This window comes from Camellia sinensis, chromosome 9 (assembly GCF_055761805.1).
Source record: "Camellia sinensis isolate YWXY chromosome 9, ASM5576180v1, whole genome shotgun sequence".
In the NCBI taxonomy this organism is placed as follows: Eukaryota; Viridiplantae; Streptophyta; class Magnoliopsida; order Ericales; family Theaceae; genus Camellia; species Camellia sinensis.
The window spans coordinates 28454952-28476905 of NC_138969.1; the positions used below are offsets into that span (position 1 = coordinate 28454952).

Consider the following 21954-nt stretch of genomic DNA (forward strand, 5'->3'; position numbering starts at 1 on the left):
GGGTCTCTTTCTATGAAGGTTTTGGTTCGTGTCAGTAAAGATACCTTAAGGAGGTGCGGCAGATCTCATCGGCTCGAGCATAAGAACAAAGGAAGCCACGAAAGACACATTTGAGCACTATTGCATGAGGTGCAAATCACGTGGGCACTCAGTTCAAGAGGGGTGCAACATCCTTTAGGTAAAGGTGGAGTGTGTTACGCAAACTTGGGTATCTAGATTGGATGATGCATATAACATTTACCCCACATGGATGGAGGAAGTGATTGTTAGAATTAATCTACCCATGTGATAAAGGTAGGTCCCATATAGTTATTAGATTGGTTTTTATACATGTATTTGGGTTAGGATAGGAGAGTTCGAAATCTATTAGGAAACCTAATATGTGTAGAATTTGGTTTACCTAATTGTATGAACTAGGATTTTTATGGGTAGACTATTATAAATAGTCATGTAGACAATAGGGTTTTCTTGAGAAAGATTGAGAAATTGAGGTGAGGAAAAAAATAGAGATGTAAGAGGTGAGAGAAAAAGTATCGTGGGCACAGGGTAAGCAAGGGCTTAACTACCCTTGAGCATGGGGTTCGGGTAATGGTGTAGATTTTGAGTGTTTTGACCATCTCACATGTATTCTTTATTTTTTTCATAGTGAAAACTTTCTCTTCCGTGGCTGTAGGCAATTTGGGCCGAACCACGTAAATCTGTGAGTGATTATTTTTTCTCATTGGTGTGTGCGTAAGTGTGCTTTCGTTTATGTTGGTGGGATGTGGTATAAATCCTAACATAGTAAAGCACGTTCAAGTTACAGAAACAGCCCCTCAAAAAAACGGGGGTAAGTCTATGTATATCATGTCCTTCCCAAAACCTACTTTAGTAGGAAACTGTTCACTATAACCAAAGTTGTAGATTTTTATGACACAAACTTACATTTTCATTCCATCTTCGGCTAGCCACAAGTAATCAGGAACTCGGGCAAGATGAAGCTTGAACTCATCGCCAGTTGGGTTCTCTGCCCACCAACACATCATTTGCAAACTCTGCAACAAAAACAATATTAGACTCATTTCACACAACCAATCTAAAGAATTTGAAACACCTTAAAACCCATAAACTCGTTTGATTTTGTTTATGTTACTTGCCTTTTGGACACATCCTATGGTAATGTATCTACTACTCTCCGCTCCATAACGCATGTACTTGATTGTTTTTTTTAGGGCTCTCTCTTATCTTGTTGAAGGGCCAACAATTAATGATCGGCTCACTCAGATAATGAAGACTATCCCAAGGAGATCTTGTATGAAGGTATGATGATAGTAGAGATCCTCCTGCATTTTACAATTTGGCATATATAGGTTTCGTTTGGATTGAACATGTACAACAATTTAGTTCTATACTAGAATTGCACTAATAGTAAATTTCACACTAACCTTGCAGCAGTCATGACGCGCTTTATTCCAATCTATCTCCTCGTATGGCTTGGTGTGAATTTCTCGTCTCAATGACTTGACAAGATCGGTGATTGGTCCATGATATTTCCTTCCATACAAGTATGACATGGGCATGTAAGTCTCCCGACAATAACACCACATTTTTGCTGCATTTTGAACATGGATAGAGTTAGACTTGGGACCAAACAGTAAGATACAAGTTTATTCAGTTGATTCTTTACTGGAAATTCACTCATTTAAGTGTGTAGTCCTAATTACGGACCTAACAAAATTATGTAACTTGGAAAATTTGTAACCGATTTAATGATCATTAGTAAAACAAATTCAGTTGTCCAGAGGAGAGTCAGACTCAAACAAATTAGCAGATTTTGTATAAATGTTAGGCTTCATCCTTTTATTAGATCACTAAAATGATAGTTTCAAATAGAAGAATGGGGAATGTTTAACATATTTTCTTCAGGTTAAAGGACAAAATCATATTATTGTTGTTAAAAACAACCAGTAAAAATGAAAGGAAAAAAAAAACCCTCAATAAATTGTCCTTTAATCACCTGGGTAAAATGGCAAAAATGAAGGGAAAAGCTAGAATTTTGGGGGCAGTGGGTTGCAACCTGTCTATTCATACACTCCGAGCACCTGTAGAAAATAGAAGAAAAAATTAATGAAAATTTCAAATTTTAATAAATGTCATGTATCTACATATATCACCTTTAAATTTCACTATTTTTTTGTTTACACATATATGGTGAGGTGTATGTGAAAACAATGAAATCTATCCAATACTATACAAAAATACTATGTAAAGAAAAAATTAATTAAAAATTCAATTTTAATAAATGTCATGTATCTACATATATCACCTTTAAATTTCACTGTTTTTTTGTTTACACATATATGGTGAGGTGTATGTGAAAACAGTGAAATCTATCCAATACTATACAAAAATGCTATGTGCCCCCCCTCCCCCCCCTCCCAAAAAAAAAAAAAAAAAAAAACAAAACAAAACAAAAACAAAAACAAAAAAAATTAGAATTTGAATCTATGGTATAGATTTGAACTTGATGTGATGGGCCACAATCAAAATAAATGATTCACACATTTCAAATTTTGAAAACTTTTTGGGTGTGTGGATTAGATTTATTTAGTTATGACTCACATCTTACCAAGTTAAAATCTAGGCTATAGATTTGTTGAGTGATATATAATGATTTTCTAGATAGGGTGGATCTGCATTTATGCATAGTGTTTGTTGTGTGGATCCACATAAGAAATTAAAATGAACGGTGAAATTTATTTAGTGAAAAATATAGGAGTATATTTTAATGAGAATGTGTTAATTTTACAGAGAGATAAGTTTTCCCCCATGAGGGTATCCTAGTTGCACCGCCATTGTCAAGTATCCATTTTAGGGCTTTTGTCATTGCCCTATCTTCGCCATCATCAGGCCCTTCTCCGGGTAAACGCAGAGCAATGTAGCAAAGTGCTGAGCCAAACATGATGCTATGGCCCCCTGTAAAAAATCCCCATCCGCCATCATCATTTTGCATAAGACAGGTATTTGACATAGTTTAGACATTTGGCCTATAAACAACTTTGATACTGAACATTAAAATTATGTTTGGATCTTTAGTAATATATACTTGATGAAGATAGATATAGCGAAGCAACTCCTTTTTGTGTTCTACTGTTAGGATTGTATTAATTGCTCCACTTATGTGCAGGATGATGATCTGCATTATGTCGCATTGGTTGATAATTCAACCCTATATATGCATGTATTGGTAAGGTTTATGTTTAGAAGAAGTGACATCAAAGCATAGGTATGCTTGAGATATCTAAGATCTATTACCAGACGTTCACTCCATCAAACAACCTCAAGCAACTAGCACAAGACTCTTTCAATTCAATGGCGATAGCATGAGGAGGATGGAAATCGGTGTTGTATGGCAGGGGTAGGCACTCTCAGAGCTATGATGGAGGTCGATCTGGTGTTTATACAATCTTTGTGGACAATATTCCCACATCCACGAGCTCGAAGGGGCTCAATAATCTATTCATGAAGTTTGGTATTGTTCGAGATGTATTCATTCCAAACAAGTTAAGGAAAACTACGCGGTCAAGGTTTGGTTTTGTCAGGTATGATTGTCCTGTAGCTGCTGAAGTGGCAATCCAAAAAGCTAATGGGTTATGGTGTAACGACAAAGCCTTGAAAGCAAAGATAGCAAAGTTTCAAAAGGAAACATCAGGTGTCAGGGTAGGTCAAGATGCGTAAATTGGAAAAGGACCTGGAAGAGAGGATGGAGGATCTCGGTGGCGAATAGGCCAAAAAGTTCAACCAAACATAGGCTATCGGCCATATGCAGAAGCAGTGCAGTTGGGAGCCAGTAAGGAAAATGTGGGTCTCTCGGTTGTAGCACATGAGGAAGGAAATGAATGGCTCTATGATAGCCTTATACTTTGTGTTATAACTCTCTTTTTGGCCTTATTTTGCATAGCATTTTGAGCATTCTTGTACACCGTTTTGGGTCTGGCCACCAACTGGAAAATATCATGTTTTGGCCCCTCTTCAACTTTTTTGAAGGGTCCTCTCAGGTTTGAGGCCAGCAGCCATGACTTGCTTCTTTATCTCATATTTAGGGCCATTTTTGTATATTGGTTTAGCCCCATTTGTGTTCGCTCTTAAAACTATAAACATGCTTTTTTTGTGACTTCCTTGAATCTGTCTTCATGCTTCATGATCAAATAGTGCATGTTTTGTATAGCTATAGGCCATTGCGCATGCCTAGTTTTGCATTTCGGGTCCCATTCCATGCATCGGGTGCCATGTTTTCATGATTCGGGGCTGTTTTGGGTCATATTTTAGCGCTGAAATTTGTATGTTTGCATACCATGTTTCATACCTTGCCATGTCTTGTTAGAGTGGCATTTGGTGCCTTAGGTTCGGTCCTCGGTTTGCGTGCATGCGTGCGCGCATCTCGAGTTGTCTCATTTTCATCTCATGGCCTCTTATGTGAGTGTGGCTGAGGTCCACTTGTGTTGGTGTAAGTCCATTGTGCATTGTGTATGCCATTTTATTTCATAGCATTGCATATGCTAGGTTGTATGTTAGCGCATTGTGTATGCCATGTTATCTCGTGCATCGTGTATGCCATTTCATAGCATTGTGTATGCTAGGTTATATCTTAGTTGCATTTCATGCATATCATGCATATTGCATCGTGCTTGGGATAGGGGTTAGCCCGAGCACGGGAAACGAGGTACGTTTCGTACTCCGAGTGACGGAACGTGTCTCAATTCCAAGTCACCGACACTCCGGATTATCCATGGTGGAGTTAGGTCTTGTTGTGTTTATATGTGCATTCATTCTATATTGAGTTGCACAATTCGACCCCTCGGCCATCATGCATCAAGATGCGTGATTGGTGGCACGAGAATCGAGACATGCATACATTTGTGAAAATACATTGCTATGCCCCTTTTCTGCTCTCTGTTGCAGCAAATCAAGAATTAGCAACCTTCCGGAGCTTGGCACGCTTTCCAAGAGTAATTGTGAAACAGAGACTAATTGGGGCATCCCAGTGGATTTCCGCGCAAGGCAGCCCAGACATGCATCATCCATCATCTGAAGAAGAGTCATGGCAGTCCCTGGCTTGCATGCCAGTTTATTATTTTTCTTAGTTAATTTGTAAATTAATTAGGAATTTGTATATATTTGGACTGTATTATTTGGACTGTACTATTTATTCGGACCCTCTGCGCGAGGGCACAACTGTAATAAGTGTGCGTGTGTGTGATGTATGTCTTCCAACCCCACGTCTTTCTCCCTTTTATTTACCAACTTATGATGGTTAGATTAGGGCACGTTTCAATTAGCATACAGTATGATAGCATGTCTGCATTCATTCATCTGTATTGCATGCACCGGGCTCGGCGCATCATACTAACTGCATTGTATTTTCAATTCCAAATTGAATACATGTTAGCTGTAGCATTTCATATGCCATGTTTAGAATAGCCGAGCTTGCTATAGGTGCATTTTTGCATGTGTTGCATTAGGCACTTCTGTATAATTAGGATCATGCATGGATTTCTAATTAGCTTCTTTTTTGGCTTGGAGTACTCGGTAAGTTTTATGCTTTAGCATCTTTGCATGCGTGTAAGTGACTGCCATGAATAGCATGCTTACCATGAGGCTATGTGCTTATGTGATATAACTGTCTGAATGCCTGCGGGTGAAGGTTGGGTTATTTGAATAGGAACAATTCATCAAACGTGTGTTTTAAGCCCACTAGATAGTGGCAAAATCATGTTTTTCTAAGCCCACCCGAGGGTGGCAAATCCACGTCTTAGCCTACTTGCGGGTAGCACCATCAAACCATTTTCAAACAAACAAACATGAAATGTTTTGTTCCAATTCAGGCGATCCAGTCTATACTTGTATGCTGTGCGCATCACATAGTAATCTAGGCTAATAACCGGAATAAGAACACATAATGTTTTCAAAAATAGATATCATGGTTAGTAGAGGACGATCTTTGATCGGGCGAGCGGGGGTGCTCACGAAGTGACCTTTCCCAATCGTACCCAAGTTCCCGAGCCGAGGCAACTTTGGTGATGACAGATACGTGGCCTTAGGCAAACGAGTCAGGGTTTCCTAAATTTTTCCAAAATAAAATATTTAGGTGGCGACTCTGTATCTGGCAAAGAAGTCCATGTTTGGCACTTCTTTCAAAATCTGTTTTCTCAAAACGATTTTTCGGATTTGGACTCTTTGGTTCAGATTAAGAACCGTGACAATTTGAGAGTCCTGAGCTGTAGTGAGCCCAATATCGAACGAAACACGGGACTCGTCCTCCCGGGGCGTTCGGGGACGTCTATAGTTTCTAGCGACTCTGCTGGGGATTTAGAGAACTTGACTCGAACTCATGATATCTGTTTTTGACTACACTTATGTGTTTCTTTGCATTGCATTTGCATTGGTGCGCCTAGGACACTGTGTTTGCCATCTGCTATTCCTGAACAGTTTGCCGGAGGCTTGTCTTGTCAAGGCATGACCATAAGGCTGACCGGTTGTGGGCTCTGCCAGTATGGGAACACAAACCCCGGTTTTATCGGGGCACCCTTTTGACCATTCGACCTAGTGACCATTCCAAACTAGGACAGGTTGCTTACCCGATAGGTTGTTTGAAACCGCTGCGTGCATAGTGAAACCCTAGCTCCTGACAAAATAAGACAGGGAAACCTTACCCCAACATAGGGGTGTTTTGGCTCTCACTTATTTGTTATGTGCTTTTAGAGTGCGTCTCTATACGAATGCATGTATCAGGGTTTACAAGTTTGGGCATCAGGCCTGCGGGCACCAGTTCAGTGTTTCTGGGTATCAAGGGCCTGCGGGCACCAGTTCAACATATTGGGAGTCAGTTATATCTGCGGGTATCAGGTTCAGTTTTGGGGACAGTAATTTTGGGAACAGTGATCAGTGGTCGAATACAGTTATTCAGTTATATTCATGTCTGTATTGGTGGGATTGGGCTGAGATGCTGCATGTTTTCTCTTTCAGTTCAAAGACTCAGTTCAGAGCAACCAGTGTTCTCCTTTGCTGAGGCAAGACAGGAAAAGGCTCACCGGTTCTTCAGATTCATTAGTCACCAGCCCGGTCCATCTGATACGTCAGTCACCAGTCATATCACCTCTGTTCAGTTCAGCAAAACTCGTGATGACGCAAAATTCGGAAGAAATTGTGGTTATGGCAGCCATATTGGACCAAGGAATCACATTGCAGGGTGATACCGATGTTGAAGTGCCACACCCACCCAGGTCACCTGCCGCACATCCGATCTGGGAACCCCAGTTATTTCAAACCCGTGAGCCCACCACATTCGAGTTGATGGGAATGATTGGTGACCTTCAAAGATCTGTGGCGGATATAACTTGCAGAATGTCAGTTCCGCCGCCAAATGCATCGTATGCTGGAAATTTCATACCGCAGGAGCCCCCGCTACTGGGACGAATTGTAATCGAACTTAGCCAACCTGAAGCCATCCCAAGTTCCGGCAATGGCATGTCGACAACAACGGGGCTCCGCTCTGATGTAGCAACTCAAACCTTCTACCAAGCCAAGGCGAGTGGTAAGAACAAGATGAAGGTGGACACTGATCCCTACGAACAACTCCTGTGGGCTGTTGAGGCTTTGAAAGCCGGAGGATTGAATAAACAGCAGGTGTTCGCTGTTGCTGTAAAAACTGTGGATGACATCTTCCCCACTCAGGCCGAGAGCAGTTTAAGCCAGAGGGAAAATCGAGATGGGGACCGTCGTACCAGAATAGTTCCTTCCAATCCTAACCCTGCACCTAGAAAAGATTAGAGAGCCAAGGCAGCACCTGCCGACCCTTTTTCGAGTGCGCCCAGCAAAAGTCAGCAAGCCTCGAAGTATCCGCCCCGAGGTCGCAGGGTCTTCCATGCCCTCTACATGCCTTTGTCTAAGGCCCTTCAAATCCTCGTCAAGGAAGGGCATCTGAAGCCCCTAGAGCCGCAGCCATTACCAAAGAACCTCCCTCTCTCACACAACCCAGCTGACTACTGTGCATACCATCAACAAACCGGTCACAGCACCGACAACTGCTTCTGTCTTCGCCACGAAGTGCAAGATTTGATTGACAATGAAGTCATCCTTCCTCCAAGCTCGGCAAAGTCTGTCACCACCGGGTTGGTGGATTTCGAGGATAATGCAAGTATGTGATCAGGGGTTGGACCACCTGCGGGTGGCGCGCGGTTTATCTCGGATGCGACGTATGGCACGCACTATTTTGAGCATTTGCGAATGCTAGTCTTGTAGTTTCTAACTTGGGTGTTGAGTCAGTTCTGTAGTTTTGTTTTGAGTCTGTCTTGTTGCATCGAGTCAGTCCTGTTGTACAAAGGTCGGGTGAATCCGGGGGTGTTACCTCGGGCATCACCATTTTGTTTTGTGTCTGTCTTTTTGCTTTCTTTTGAATCTGTTCTTGCTTGGAGCCAGTTACACCAACAAATTTGAATGGAACAGCGGTAATTTTCACGCTCTTGTATTTGCTTCTGCCGTGCGCCAGTTGTGCCAGAAGTTCCAAATGAGATGGCAGTATTTGACTAAGAACTCTGTCTTTTCTGTGCCTTAAACTCATTGCATTGACCTAAGTTTTTAAAACTTTTTCTAACACTGTGGTGAAAACAAAGAGGAAGGAATTCCTCGGGATTTGTAAAAATTTGATCAACTGAGAGAAAGAGAGGCGTGCTAAGCCCTTAATGAATGAGATCATGCTTGTTAATGTGAGTACTGAGAAGGATCCTGGCTTGATCCAGATTGGTTCTACATTGTCTTCAGCGCAAGCGACTAGTCGCTTTCTTAAAAGATTTCAAAAAATATTTTGCGCGGTCCTGCGAAGACCTGTGTGGAATTACTCTTGAGATTGTGCAGCCTAGGATCGTTCTCAGCCTCGAGACTCGACCCCTTGCTTTCAAACCTCAAACTCGGCCTCAGAAAGTTCAAAGGTCAACCATAATGTGAGGCCTGCGTGGCCAGATTCGAAGCAGCCCTCGGACTAGGGGCAAGGAAAGTCAGATCAAGAAGATCAAGTGTTTTCAAAGGAAGCTTACGAAGCTAGATCAAAAGCCCTCAAACTAGGGGCAAAACTGTTAGATGTGCTTGAAGAGTCAAAAAAATTGGGATGTTTCTCAAGCTAACAAAGATCGGCAAGAATGCCAAATCCCAGAGGGGAAGAAAGAAGAAAGTATTGCTGAAGAAAAACTGAGTTCCGATCTACAACACTAGGGGCAAATTCAGCCCCCCCCATTGGATAGACTCCTACATCATCAACGAACAATAGCCATTCTCTTGGATTCAGACGGATTCGAGATCTCAGAACCATTTGACATGGACCAAGCTACACTTTTACCCTTGAGAGGCTCGCTGGGCCGAAAACCCAGCAGGGCGACCCAGGCAAAAGTTAGAGCGAGACAAAAAATGCAAAAAGAAAAGAAAAAGAAAAATGCAAAAAAAAAGAATATCAAAAAAAAAGAAGAAAAGAATTGAAAAGAGAAAGAAGAAAAACTTAGCTCGCGAGGTTGAAAACCCACAAAGGGCGGCCTTGGCAAATGTTAGAGCGCAAAGGAGAGGTTAAATACCCGAGTGTACCTTAACCCCGAACTACATAAGGCTTGATTCCCATCTCTGGGATACGTAGGCAACTTCATTCTGAAGTCCAGCCGTAAAACAAATCGATTGTGTCCATGCGATGGTTCTGGTCATCTTTGTCTTCTCTGTATCTGAGGATTTGGTTGTGTTCGTCACTCTGAGGACTGCCTACAATGCGCTGCGGTGCCATCCAAACAAGGGGCAACTTTCCGTTGCCATTCAATGCGCCGCGGTGCCGTTCAAACAAGGGGCAACTTTCCGTTGCCATGCAGTTCCCCTCAAGCAAGGGGCAATTTTCCTTCGAATCTGAAGTTGTGCACCTCAAGAGCGAGTTCCGTGCTCGTTGAGCAGTGGTCGTTTGCAAAAATAGTTTTTGAGAATTTTTACTGAGGTTGACTAATCTTCTCGAAAAGTTCTCTATTTTTCAAAACTGGACCATTTCTTGGACCCAAGAAAGGAAAACTCTTAGTGCTCATAGCCTAACTTGCATGATTTTAAATCAGAAAATCGAACAAGCGCGTTAATCTAACTCTCATGTTGGTCAAAACTGTTTTAGTAGAAAGCAAAAACAAAAAATGGTCAAAATGATGAACTAGGGGGCACAGTTGAGTCAGGTGTTCTGTCTTTTCCCTTTTGTCAAAATACTTGCCAGAAAAGGCACTCTACTTAGAAAGGGCATCATATTCTCCAGAAGAGGGCACAACTGAAGTTAGCAGAAAAAGGCTGAAAGCTCTCAACATCCTCCAAGCAGCGAGGTATCAAGCCGAGTGCGAAGCACGAATTGGAATGGATCAAGATGCTCCATTCCCTCATCCGGCGCATCGACAGATGTCACCGAAGGAAATAGCCGCGAGCTGATTATGTTGGGCGTGAGCCCACAACTTCCTGTTCATCCATCAACCACCCAGGGGAGGGATAAAAAAATGAGAGATTAAAGAATAGAGAGATGTGCGCTGAGAGAAAAAGTGAGGAAAAGGGCTTTTTCAGCAAAAACAAAGCCTGAGGGCTGAGTGATGTGAGAATCACAAATGAGAAAGGGTGGGAAACAATACCCGGAGAAACTGGCTCCTCGCGTACTGAGAGGTCTCTCGTCTTTGTAACACGTCTGTGTGTCATGTCTTTTGTTTTGTTTGTCTCGATTCTTGCTTTGAGTCGTTCCGAGTGTGTCTCGATGCGTTTAGGTTGTTTACCTTTTCTTTTTCATTGTTCAGTCTTTTTCGCTATGTTCAGTCGTAGGCTCAATGCCCAGTTAAGAACACATTTCTTAATTTCAAAAAATTGTCTTGTGCTCAGAGTGCCGTGTCGTTCTCCACATTTGTGCAAAACAAGATTTTGTTCTTTCAAAAAAAAAACGCAGGGTTCAACCCGAGCCATGTGGGAACAGTAAAGCCAGAACCCATCTGAAGCTATATAGGTTCCAAACTTCAAAGCAAAAGGAAAAGAGGAAGAGGTCGGGCATCTGAGTTTGTTTCAACTTTTGCAAGTTCCGTCATCGCATCCTGTAGGTTCAGAATGAGCTGTGTGTTCAAAATTAAAAGACTACTGAAGTTTATGAGTTGCGTGTTCAGAAGAGGAATGTGTGAGCTGCGTGTTCAACATGAAGTATATGAGCTGTGTGTTCAGAATTGAAGTGTGTGAACTGCGTGTTCAACATGAAGTGTGTGAGCTGCGTGTTCAGAAGAGGAATGTGTGAACTGCGTGTTCAACATGAAGTATATGAGCTGCGTGTTCAGAAGAGGAATGTGTGAGCTGCGTGTTCAGAAGAGGAATGTGTGAGCTGCGTGTTCAGAAGAGGAATGTGTGAACTGCGTGTTCAACATGAACTATATAAGTTGCGTGTTCAGAAGAGGAGTTGTGAACTGCGTGTTCAACCTGAAGTATATGAGCTGCGTGTTCAGAAGAGGAATGTGTGAGCTGCGTGTTCAACATGAAGTATATGAGTTGCATGTTCGGAAGAGGAATGTGTGGGCTGCGTGTTCAACATGAAGTATATGAGCTGTGTGTTCAGAACTGAAGTGTGTGAGCTGCTTGTTCAGAAGAGGAATGAGTGAGCTGCGTGTTCAACATGAAGTATATGAGCTGTGTGTTAAGAATTGAAGTGTGCGAGCAGCGTGTTCAACATGAAGCATATGAGCTGCGTGTTCAAAGTAAAGTGAATGGGCTGCGTGTTCAGAAATTCAAAAGTTTGGGTTGCGTGTTCAACTTTCAACAAGTGTGTGCTGCGTGTTCACAATCAAAAATGGGCTGCGTGTTCAGAAATTCAAAAGTTTGGGCTGCGTGTTCAACTCTCAATCAGTGTGGGCTGCGTGTTCACCTTCAATTTGGACTGCGTGTTCAGAAAATCAATGTTTGGGCTGCGTGTTCAACTCTCAATCAGTGTGGGCTGTGTGTTCACCTTCAATTTGGACTGCGTGTTTAGAAAATCGGCGTTTGGGCTGCGTGCTCAACTTTCAATCAGTGTGGGCTGTGTGTTCAGAAAATCAGTGTTTGGGCTGCATGCTCAACTCTCAATCAGCGTAGGCTGCGTGTTCACCTTCAATTTGGACTGCGTGTTCAGAAAATCAATGTTTGGGCTGCGTGCTCAACTCTCAATCAGTGTGGGCTGCGTGTTCACCTTCAATTTGGACTGCGTGTTCAGAAAATCAGTGTTTGGGCTACGTGTTCAACTCTCAATCAGTGTGGGCTGCGTGTTCACCTTCAATTTGGACTGCGTGTTCAGAAAATCGGTGTTTGGGCTGCGTGCTCAACTCTCAATCAGTGTGGGCTGCGTGTTCACCTTCAATTTGGACTGCGTGTTCAGAAAATCGGCGTTTGGGCTGCGTGCTCAACTTTCAATCAGTGTGGGCTACGTGTTCACCTTCAATTTGGACTGTGTGTTCAGAAAATCAGTGTTTGGGCTGCGTGCTCAACTCTCAATCAGCGTGGGCTGCGTGTTCACCTTCAATTTGGACTGTGTGTTCAGCAAATTAATGTTTGGGCTGCGTGCTCAACTCTCAATCAGTCTGGGCTGAATGTTCACCTTCAATTTGGACTGCGTGCTCAGAAAATCAGTGTTTGGGCTGCGTGTTCACCTTCAATTTGGGCTGCGTGTTCAGAAAATCAATGTTTGGGCTGCGTGCTCAACTCTCAATCAGTGTGGGCTGCGTGTTCACTTTAAATTTGGACTGCGTGTTCAGAAAATCAATGTTTGGGCTGCGTGTTCAACTCTCAATCAGTGTGGGCTTCATGTTCACCTTCAATTTGGACTGCGTGTTCAGAAAATCAGTGTTTGGGTTGCGTGCTCAACTCTCAATCAGCGTGGGCTGCGTGTCCACCTTCAATTTGGACTGCGTGCTCAGAAAAATCAATGTTTAGGCTGCGTGTTCAACTCTCAATCAGTGTGGGCTGCGTGTTCACCTTCAATTTGGACTGCGTGTTCAGAAAATCGGCGTTTGGGCTACGTGCTCAACTTTCAATCAGTGTGGGCTGCGTGTTCACCTTCGATTTGGACTGCGTGTTCAGAAAATCGACGTTTGGGCTGCGTGCTCAACTTTCAATCAGTGTGGGCTGCGTGTTCACCTTCAATTTCGACTGCGTGCTAAACTCTCAATCAGCGTGGGCAGCGTGTTCACCTTCAATTTGGACTGCGTGTTCAGAAAATCAATGTTTGGGCTGCGTGTTCAACTCTCAATCAGTGTGGGCTGCGTGTTCACCTTCAATTTGGACTACGTGTTCAGAAAATCAATGTTTGGGCTGCGTGTTCAACTCTCAATCAGTATGGGCTGCGTGTTCACCTTCAATTTAGACTGCGTGTTCAGAAAATCGGCGTTTGGGTTGCCTGCTCAACTTTCAATCAGTGTGGGCTGCGTGTTCAACTTCAATTTGGACTGCGTGTTCAGAAAATCGATGTTTGGGCTGCATGCTCTACTTTCAATCAGTGTGGGCTGCGTGTTCACCTTCAATTTGGACTGCGTGTTAAGAAAATCGACGTTTGGGCTGCGTGCTCAACTCTCAATCAGTGTGGGCTGCGTGTTCACCTTCAATTTGGACTGCGTGTTCAGAAAATCGACGTTTGGGCTGCGTGCTCAACTTTCAATCAGTGTGGGCAGCGTGTTCACCTTCAATTTGGACTGCGTGTTCAGAAAATCGATGTTTGGGGTGCGTACTCAATTGTCAATCAGTATGGGCTGCGTGTTCACCTTCAGTTTGGGCTGCGTGTTCAGAAAATCAGTGTTTGGGCTGCGTGCTCAACTCTCAATCAGCGTGGGCTGCGTGTTCACCTTCAATTTGGACTGCGTGTTCAGAAAATCAATGTTTGGGCTGCGTGTTCAACTCTCAGTCAGTGTGGGCTGTGTGTTCACCTTCAATTTGGACTGCGTGTTCAGAAAATCGGCGTTTGGGCTGCGTGCTCAACTTTCAATCAGTGTACGCTGCGTGTTCGCCTTCAATTTGGACTGCGTGTTCAGAAAATCGATGTTTGGGCTGCGTGCTCAACTTTCAATCAGTGTGGGCTGCGTGTTCACCTTCAATTTGGACTGCGTGTTCAGAAAATTAGTGTTTGGGCTGCGTGTTCAGAAAATCAGTGTTTGGGTTGCGTGCTCAACTCTCAATCAGCGTGGGCTGCGTGTTCACCTTCAATTTGGACTGCGTGTTTGGAAAATCAATGTTTGGGCTGCGTGTTCAACTCTCAATCAGTATGGGCTACGTGTTCACCTTCTGTTTGGGCTGCGTGTTCAGAAAATTAATGTTTGGGCTGCGTGTTCAACTCTCAATCAGTATGGGCTGCGTGTTCACCTTCAGTTTGGGCTGTGTGTTCAGAAAATCAGTGTTTGGGCTACGTGCTCAACTCTCAATCAGCGTGGGCTGCGTGTTCACCTTCAATTTGGACTGCGTGTTCAGAAAATCAATGTTTGGGCTGCGTGCTCAACTCTCAATCAGTGTGGGCTGCGTGTTCACTTTAAATTTGGACTGCGTGTTCAGAAAATCAATGTTTGGGCTGCGTGTTCAACTCTCAATCAGTGTGGGCTGCGTGTTCACCTTCAATTTGGACTGTGTGTTCAGAAAATCAGTGTTTGGGTTGCGTGCTCAACTCTCAATCAGCGTGGGCTGCGTGTCCACCTTCAATTTGGGCTGCGTGTTCAGAAAATCAATGTTTGGGCTGCGTGTTCAACTCTCAATCAGTGTGGGCTGCGTGTTCACCTTCAATTTGGACTGCGTGTTTAGAAAATCGGCGTTTGGGCTGCGTGCTCAACTTTCAATCAGTGTGGGCTGCGTGTTCACCTTCAATTTGGACTGTGTGTTTAGAGAATCAGTGTTTGGGCTGCGTGTTCAACTCTCGATCAGTGTGGGCCGCGCGATCACGACAAAGAGTATGAGCTGGGTGTTCAGAAATTCAAGTGCTTGAGCTGCAAACCGAAATGAGCTGTGTGCTCGGAGACGAGCTGTGTGCCCGAAGAAAGGAGCTGTGTGCCTAATAAACGAGCTGTGTGCCCGAAGAAGGAGCTATGTACCCGAAAAACGAGCTGTGTGCCCAGAAATGAGCTGTATGCCCGAAGAAATAGCTGTGTGCCCAAAAATGAGCTGCGTGCCCGAAGAATGCGCTGTGTGCCCGAGATCTACTGTCTGCCCAAAAGAGCTGTGTGCCCAGATTAAACAGAGTGTTGTGTTTCGAGCTGCGTGCCAAATGAACAGAATATTGTGTTGTGAGCGGTGGACCAAACGAACAAAGTGTTGTGCTGTTAGCTGTGTGCCAACTGAATGGAATGCTATGTCGTAAGCTGTGTGCTAAGTCTTGCATTGTACATGCATCTCGTCGCGCTATTTTGCGCACCTCAATCGTACTTTTTTATGCACTCTCATGGTCTAGGAGACCTTAAATCCTCTAAAGGTGCAATTCCTTTGGTGTTTGTCGTGCCCGAACGACTTCTGGTGGTCTGGTATAGCCACCTGCCTGTGTTTGCGGTGAGTTCCTAGGAGACCAACTGAGACGATGGAAACTAGAGTTCGAATGGCTCATGCCTAGAACACAAAGGTTCGGGATTTTCGAGACTAAAGTCTGGTTTAAATACCCAGGGGTATATCCTCGGCTTGAAATCTGTATGACAGCCCCATAGATTGAGATAGCATCTGTATGCGCCTCAATTCTGGATACTGATCCAACCTAGTCTGTCACCCTGTTGGAGAATAGGGAAAGCTGCGACCATAGTCAGGGAGAAAAGTAGTACCTGCAGTTCAACCAAGAAGAAGCGGGAGATCCCCAGCAGCATGAGGTAAGTCATTGCCAATTGCCCCTGTAAGGTACCTTTACCTCTTAGCTATTACATTGCATTTTAGCCACTACATTACAGTGCATTGCATGAATCCTCAATTATCAAACCGGCTTCGCGTAGCGTATAAGTCCAATTTTCAAACCGGCATCGCGTAGCGTATAAGTCCAATTATCAAACCGGCTTCGCGTAGCGTGTAAGTCCAATTTTCAAACCGGCTTCGCGTAGCGTATAAGTCTAATTATCAAAATCTTCCTGCATATCATTTTGTATCTCGCCCGTTGCCTGCGGGCATGCCTGAGGGCACATCTTTGTTATCGTGCCTGTTTGTCTAAGTCTTCGGCCTTGTCAAAAATGGGTCGTCTCTGGGCTTTGACATTCACTCCCGTCACGTGTGACTTTCGAGCTTTGTCAAAGAGGGGCAACTGTAGACACCCCATTTTTGACCGACCTTAAGACTCAGACGTCACCGATTGAGCGCTTGGTGATGTTTCATATCGTGCTCGTTCAGAAGTTTCAGAGTCTCGGCTGCGAGCCTTGCCTCCGAACTTTCGGACTCTTTCATGCTTTGCCTCGGTTTGCGAACCAGGCTTTGTTTTCTCTTCCCAAAGGGAGGGAGAGGTCTCGTAGACCATCTCTCAGTGGCCGTAGGCTACGTTTCGTGGTCGTAGGCCATTTTGCCCGTTTGGAGTCCGGTTTTCGATTTTTTCGGAGCCGTTGGCCGTGTGCCTTGGTTCGGGACCGCTTAACCACCTCTGTTTGCCCCGGTTTTTGGCATACATCTTATTTGCTCCCTTTTGAGGGACACTGTGGCTCGAGAAACCAACTTCGTGGTCGAACACCACTCCCGATGCTTAACAGCCAGTTTTCGGGGCCTCGGGCTGCGCGTTTCGGCCTCCGAACCTTCATTTTGCATCGGTTTTGGTTCATTTTTGGCAGGGACCTCTGTTTCATTGGTAAGAAGGCCGTAGAAGGGTGGAAGGCTAGTAATTGTTCTGTCAGCCAACTTTATCCCTACATCGCCCTCCGTCGCCCGTTTTTCCTCACTTTAAAGCCAATGTTGACCACCCTTGGGCCATTTTCTTGCACCCTAAACCCCATATTTGTGATGTTCACATTTGGGAGGCCACCAATATTTGGTGGCCGGCCAGTAATTGCTTTTGAGCCTTTTGAACCCCTTTGAAAATTGGGTTGTTCTCTCTCCTGGTTCATTGTCTCCAGTTTTTAACCACTTGGTTGTGTTGTGCACACATCAGAGGCTACCTTTTTGATATGGCCGGCCACTAATTCTCATTGAACCTTTTGACCCTTGGCCGGCCGGCCATGGGAGGTAGCCGGCCGGCCACTTGCAACCTCAGTAACCGGCCGGCAATGCTCCTTGCTGCAGGCACATTCCAAATATGTATCTCTTTTCCCCCAGATTGCGTATCCGGGGGGTTGCATTTTTTGAGGGAAACTTGGATTGTTTTCCCTCCATTTTCCCCCCTTTTCCCCCCCTCTTTTGTCTATATAACAGCAGCTCCAGCTCTGTTATTAGGGTTACAAAATTTCCCCAAGCCTCTTGCCTTGTATCTCTCTCTCTCTCTCTATATTTCCAAGCTCCAAAACCCTCAAGTTCCTACACCCCTCTCTACACCACCACCTAGCACCATACCTCCAACCCCCATTGTAGCCACTTGAAGTTGTTTTCCAGAGCTAAGGAGCCACCAAACTCAAGCTAAGAGGCTGTCAAGACTAGTCTTCAAGGGTGAGTCCCTATTATCCTTTTTTGTGCTTTATTTTGTTCAATACATTAGCCATACTTTCTTGCTGTTTTGGGCTCCGACCCTAACTGGAAATAGGCTTATTTTGAGCTATTTTTCATGTTTGTTTAAGGGCCTCTCATTGTTTGAGGCCTCCTTGTTGCACTTGCTTCATTGCCTCTCTTGTATGCCATTTTCTTGTGTAGTATTTTTGGCCTATGTATAAATTGTTTTGAGGCATATCATAAACTGTAAAGAATCTTATTTTGAGCCCTTTTTCAATATTGTTGAAGGGCTCATCACTTTTTGTGGCTTTCATTTTCCACTTGCCTTTATATCTCTCTTTTGGCTCTATTTTTGCATGATTTGTTAGCCTCTTATGCTTCTGTTTTTGGGCTCTGGTCCGAACTACAAATGAACTTATTTTGGCCCCTTCTTCATGTTTTATTGAGGGTCTTTCACTGTTTGAGGCATCCGTTTTATACTTTGTGTTATAACTCTCTTTTTGGCCTTATTTTGCATAGCATTTTGAGCATTCTTGTACACTGTTTTGGGTCTGGCCACCAACTGGAAAATATCATTTTTTGGGCCTCTCTTAAACTTTGTTCAAGGGCCCTCTCGGGTTTGAGGCCAGCAGCCATGACTTGCTTCTTTATCTCACATTTAGGGCCATTTTTGTATGTTGGTTTAGCCCCATTTGTGTTCGCTGTTTGGCCTTCCTTAAAACTGTAAACATACTTTTTTTAGGACTGCCTTGAATCTTTCTTCATGATTCATGATCAAATAGTGCATGTTTTGTATAGCTATAGGCCATTGCGCATGCCTAGTTTTGCATTTCGGGTTCCATTCTATGCATCGGGTGCCATGTTTTCATGATTCGGGGCTGTTTTGGGTCATATTTTAGCCCTGAAATTTGCATGTTTGCATACCATATTTCATACCTTGCCATGTCTTGTTAGAGTGGCATTTGGTGCCTTAGGTTCGGTCCTCGGTTTGCGTGCATGCGTGCGCACATCTCGAGTTGTCTCATTTTCATCTCATGGCCTCTTATGTGAGTGTGGCTGAGGTCCACTTGTGTTGGTGTAAGTCCATTGTGCATTGTGTATGCCATTTTATTTCATAGCATTGCGTATGCTAGGTTGTATGTTAGCGCATTGTGTATGCCATGTTATCTCGTGCATCGTGTATGCCATTTCATAGCATTGTGTATGCTAGGTTGTATCTTAGTTGCATTTCATGCATATCATGCATATTGCATCGTGCTTGGGATAGGGGTTAGCCCGAGCACGGGAAACGAGGTACGTTTCGTACTCCAAGTGACGGAACATGTCTCAATTCCAAGTCACCGACACTCCGGATTATCCATGATGGAGTTAGGTCTTGTTGTGTTTATATGTGCATTCATTCTATATTGAGTTGCAAAATTCGACCCCTCGGCCATCATGCATCAAGATGCGTGATTGGTGGCACGAGGATCGAGGCATGCATACATTTGTGAAAATACATTGCTATGCCCCTTTTCTGCTCTCTGTTGCAGCAAATAAAGAATTAGCAACCTTCTGGAGCTTGGCGCGCTTTCCAAGAGTAATTGTGAAACAGAGGCTAATTGGGGCATCCCAGTGGATTTTCACGCAAGGCAGCCCAGACATGCATCATCCATCATCTGAAGAAGAGTCAAGGCAGTCCCTGGCTTACATGCCAGTTTATTATTTTTCTTAGTTAATTTGTAAATTAATTTGGAATTTGTATATATTTGGACTGTATTATTTGGACTGTACTATTTATTCGGACCCTCTGCGCGAGGGCACAACTGTAATAAGTGTGCGTGTGTGTGATGTATGTCTTCCAATCCCACGTCTTTCTCCCTTTTATTTACCAGCTTATGATGGTTAGATTAGGGCACGTTTCAATTAGCATACAGTATGATAGCATGTTTACATTCATTCATTTGTATTGCATGCACCGGGCTCGGCGCATCATACTAACTGCATTGTATTTTCAATTCCAAATTGAATACATGTTAGCTGTAGCATTTCATATGCCATGTTTAGAATAGCCGAGCCTGTTATAGTTGCATTTTTGCATGTGTTGCATTAGGCACTTCTGTATAATTAGGATCATGCATGGATTTCTAATTAGCTTCTTTTTTGGCTTGGAGTACTCGGTAAGTTTTATGCTTTAGCATCCTTGCATGCGTGTGAGTGACTGCCATGAATAGTATGCTTACCATGAGGCTATGTGCTTATGTGATATAACTGCCTGAATGCCTGTGGGTGAAGGTTGGGTTATTTGAATTGAAACAATTCATCAAATGTGTGTTTTAAGCCCACTAGATAGTGGCAAAATCATGTTTTTCTAAGCCCACCCGAGGGTGGCAAATCCACGTCTTAGCCTACTTGCAGGTAACACCATCAAACCATTTTCAAACAAAAAAACATGAAATGTTTTGTTCCAATTCAGGCGATCCAGTCTATACTTGTATGCTGTGTGCATCACATAGTAATCTAGGCTAATAACCGGAATAAGAACACATAATGTTTTCAAAAATAGATATCATGGTTAGTAGACGCCGATCTTTGATCGGGCGAGCGGGGGTGCTCACGAAGTGACCTTCCCCAATCGTACCCAAGTTCCCGAGCCGAGGCAACTTTGGTGATGACGGACACGTGGCCTTAGGCAAACGAGTCAGGGTTTCCTAAATTTCTCCAAAATAAAATATTTTGGTGGCGACTCTGTATCTGGCAAAGCAGTCCATGTTGGCACTTCTTTCAAAATCTGTTTTCTCAAAACGATTTGCCGGATTTGGACTCTTTGGTTCAGATTAAGAACCGTGACAATTTGAGAGTCCTGAGCTGTAATGAGCCCAATATCGAACGAAACACGGGACTCGTCCTCTCGGGGCGTTCGGGGACGTCTATGCGAGTTAAGGTTTGGATTTAAGTTTTATATGAAATAAGAGAAGATACTATGGAGAATGGTGTGTAATAAAAATATAGACTATTTGTATACGGTCCGGATCGGTTCTATTCCGAAACCGTGGGCTTCAATCCGGAACCAATCCGTGAACTACGGATTTTTAATTTTTCAATCCGGAACCGAACTACGGATTCAAAAAATCAATCCAAATCTACTGGATTGGACTGGACTGGACCGGATTACGGATTTCACGGATTCCTTACTCAGCCCTACCTCTTTCTAAACAAGTTTTTAAAATGTGTACCAAATATATATTTTGTTTTGTTTTGTAAATTAAAATCATAATTCAACATATTAATGTTTTCTATTAAAAAAAAATTGTAAACATTACCAAATAGTGTTAATGTTTCGTTTACACTGTTTTCTTTTTTTTGAAAATTGAGTTTTTTATTTTTTATTTTTTGTTTTTAATGAAATTTTTTAATATTTTACACATTTTTTTTTAAGATACACCTAATCTAGATATGCTTAAAAAGTATAATATTTGTATTTTTTAAAAAAATATCACCAAATACACAAAAAAAAAAATGAAAATTCAATACATTTTCGTATTTTGTTGTATTTGATGAATTTTTTTAAAAAAAAATTGTACAAATTTTATACTTTTTAAGTATATTAAGATTAAGTGGATCTAAAAAATAAAAGTGAATAAAATATTTTTAAAAATAATTAAAAATAAAAAAATTTAATTAAAAACTCAAAATTTATTTTTGAAAACTCTAAATCAAATTTGTTGAAAAAAAAAAAGGGTAATTACATCCCAGTGGATGTCAAAAAGAAATACACATTCATAAAAAAGTTTATAATTTTAATTGTTACTATTTATAAAACTTCCCATTGATTTATATTGATTGTTTTTCTGCAAATGAAATTAAGAGGGTGTTTGGGAATTGGTTTATTTAATGTTTTTGGGGTAAACTACAAACATACCTCCTGAGATTTACTTAAATTACAAATTACCTCCTGTGGCTCTAGAAATTACATTATGCCTCCTAAAGTTTCTAATTTCATAATAAATAAGTCATTTTATTAATAAATCATCAAATTAATTAACAGTTTTAAATAATGTTAAATTTTTATTTCAATTAATAATTCAGATAATTTTATTATTGTATAGGTGAACAGTTAGAAATTTCACTTTTTCAATTAATCCTGTTAAATAAAAAATTCTAACATTGAGGTATTTGTAATTTTTCAAACCACAGGTGACAATTCATATTTTAAGCAAACTTCAAGATGGTACTTGTAATTTATTCACGTTTTAATGAAAAGACATACATAAAAATAGAGAAAATGATAATAATAACTCATAATAATTTTTAAATTTTTTAGCCACTCTCCAAATCGATAAAAAACCGATAAAAAAAAAAGAAAAAAGAGAG

General features: G+C 42.4%; 1 pseudogene; it reads right to left on the bottom strand.

Moving 5' to 3' along the window:
• Nucleotides 1-21954, bottom strand: part of LOC114270058 (dammarenediol II synthase-like) — a 127417-nt pseudogene that overhangs the window by 16147 nt on the left and 89316 nt on the right.